Here is a 3,073-nt window from a genome sequence, read left to right as displayed (position 1 = left end):
TTCGCTAAGCCTGTTCTTGTGGAATTTGCAAAGTGATATTTGGAAGCCCATAGAGGGCTATGGTGATATAGAAAATATCCTCAGAGAAAAAGTGGAAAGAAGTTTTCTGAGAAACTGCTTTGTGATATGTGACTTCCACTCCCAGAGTTGCAGCTGTATTTCAGGGAGCTGTTTGCCAGCCTTGTTTCTGTGAAATCTGAGAACTGATATTTCGGATCACTATAGGGTCAAAGGAAATATCTTCCGATAAAACATACAAGGAAGCTTTCTGAGAAACTTCTTTGTGTTCTGTGAAATCATCTCACAGAGTTACAGCTTTCCCCTCAAGGAGCCTTTCGCTAAGAGGGTTCTTGTGGAATTTGCAAAGTGATATTCGGAAGCACATGGAGTGCCATGGTGAAAAAGAAACAACTTTCCGAGAAACTGCTTAGTGTTCTGTTAATTCATCTCACAGAGTTACAGCTTTCCCCTCCAGAAGCCGCTCGCTAAGCCTGTTCTTGTGTAATTTACAAAGTGATATTTGGAAGCCCATAGAGGGCTACGGTGGAAAAGAATATATCCTCAAAGAAAAACTGGAAAGAAGCTTTCTGAGAAACTGCTTTGTGAAATGAGACTTCCACTCACAGAGTTTCAGGTGTATTTCATGGAGCTGTTTGCTAACCATATTTCTGTTGAATCTGAGAACTGATTTTTCAGATCCCTTTGAAGACTATACGGCCTAAGGAAATATTCTCCGATAACAAAGAGAAAGAAGCTCTCTGAGAAACTTCTTTGTGTTCTGTGTAATCATCTCACAGAGTTACAGCTTTCCCCTCAGGAAACCTTTCACTAACACAGGACTTGAGGAATTTGTAAAGTGATATTTGAAAGCCCATGGAGGGCTATGGTGAAGAAGAAAACATCCTCAGCTGAAAACTGGAAAGAAGCTTTCTGAGAAACTGCTTAGTGTTCTGTTAATTCATCTAACAGAGTAACAGCTTTCCCCTCAAGAAGCCATTCGCTAAGCCTGTTCTTGTGGAATTTGCCAAGTGATATTTGGAAGCCCATGGAGGGCTATGGTGAAAAGAAAATATACTCAGAGAAAAAGTGGATAGACATTTTCTGAGAAAATGCTTTGTGATGTGTGACTTCCACTCACAGAGTTACACCTGTATTTCGTGGAGCTGCTTGCCAGCCTTATTTCTGTGAAATCTGAGAACTGATATTTCGGATCCCTTTGAAGACTATAGGGTCAAAGGAAATATCTTCCGATAAAAAATACAAAGAAGCTTTCTGAGAAACTTCTTTGTGTTCTGTGAAATCATCTCACAGAGTTACAGCTTTCCCCTCAAGGAGCCTTTCACTAAGCCTGTTCTTGTGGAATTTGCAAAGTGATATTTGAAAGCCCATAGAGGGCTACGGTGAAAAAGAATATATCCTCCGAGAGAAACTGGAAAGAAGCTTTCTGAGAAACTGCTTAGTGTTCGGTTAATTCATCTCACAGAGTAACAGCTTTCCCCTCAAGAAGCCATTCGCTATGCCTGTTCTTGTGGAATTTGCCAAGTGATATTTGGAAGCCCATGGAGGGCTATGGTGAAAAAGAAAATATACTCAGAGAAAAAGTCAATAGACGTTTTCTGAGAAACTGCTTTGTGATGTGTGACTTCCACTCACAGAATTACACCTGTATTTCGTGGAGCGGTTTGCTAGCCTTATTTCTGTGGAATCTGAGAACTGATATTTCTAATAACTTTGTAGACTATAGGGTCAAAGTAAATATCCTTCAATGAAAAAGAGAAAGAAGCTTTCTGGGAAACTTCTTTGTGTTCTGTGAAATCATCTCACAGATTTAAATCTCTCCCCTCAAGAAGCCTTTTTCTAAGACTGTTCTTGTGGAATTTGCAAAACGATATTTGGTAGCCCATGGAGGGCTATGGTGAAAAAGAAAATATCCTCAGATGAAAACTGGAAAGAAGCTTTCTTAGAAACTGCTTAGTGTTCTGTTAATTCATCTCACAGAGTTACTGCTTTCCCCTGAAGAAGCCGTTCGCAAAGCCTGTGCTTGTGGAATTTTAAAAGTGATATTTGGAAGCCCATAGAGGGCTATGGTTATAAAGAAAATATCCTCAGAGAAAAACTGGAAAGAAGTTTTCTGAAAAACTGCTTTGTGATGTGTGACTTCCACTCACAGAGTTACAACTCTATTTCGTGGAGCTGATTGCTAGCCTTATTTCTGTGGAATCTAAGAACTGAAATTTCCGATCCCTTCGAAGACTGTAGGGCCAAAGGAAATATCCTCCGATAACAAAGAGAAAGAAGCTTTCTGAGCAACTTCTTTGTTTTCTGTGAAATCACCTCACAGAGTTACAGATTTCCCCTCAAGAAGCATTTCACTAAGACTGTTTTTGTGGAATTTGAAAAGTGATATTTGGATGCCCATGGAGGACTATGGAGAAAAAGAGATTATCCTCAGTTGAAAACTGGAAAGGAGCTTTCTGAGAAACTGCTTAGTGTTCTGTAAATTCATCTCACAGAGTTACTGCTTTCCCCTCCAGAAGTCGTTCGCTAAGCCTGTTCTTGTGGAATTTTCAAAGTGATATTTGGAAGCCCATAGAGGGCTATGGTGAAAAAGAAAATATCTTCAGAAAAAATGTGGAAAGAAGTTTTCTAAGAAACTGCTTTGTGATGTGTGACTTCCACTCACAGAGTTACAGCTGTATTTCGTGGAGCTGTTTGCTTGCCTTATTTCTGTGGAAACTGAGAACTGATATTTTGGGTCCCTTTGAAGACTATAGGGCCAAAGGAAACATCCTCAGATGAAAATTGGAAAGAAGCTTTCTGAGAAACTGCTTAGTGTTCTGTTAATTCATCTAACAGAGTTAGAGCTTTACCCTCCGGAAGCCGTTCGCTAAGCCTGTTCTTGTGGAATTTGCAAAGTGATATTTGGAAGCCCATAGAGTTCTATGGTGAAAAAAAAAATCCTCAGAGAAAAACTGGAAAGAGTTTTCTGAGGAACTGCTTTCTGATGTGTGACTTCCACTCACAGAGTTACAGCTTATTTCACAGAGCTGTTTCCTAACCTTATTTCTGTGGA

General features: G+C 39.8%; 1 pseudogene; it reads left to right on the top strand.

The window, feature by feature from the left end:
* LOC105533345 overlaps nt 1-1,586 on the top strand; it is a 6,314-nt pseudogene extending 4,728 nt beyond the window's left edge.
* The last annotated feature ends 1,487 nt before the right edge of the window (nt 1,587-3,073 follow it).

This window comes from Mandrillus leucophaeus, unplaced genomic scaffold, assembly GCF_000951045.1.
Source record: "Mandrillus leucophaeus isolate KB7577 unplaced genomic scaffold, Mleu.le_1.0 Scaffold1245, whole genome shotgun sequence".
Classification (NCBI taxonomy): Eukaryota; Metazoa; Chordata; class Mammalia; order Primates; family Cercopithecidae; genus Mandrillus; species Mandrillus leucophaeus.
Note: the sequence above shows the minus strand (reverse complement) of the source record. Positions and strands in the feature narration are given on the sequence as shown.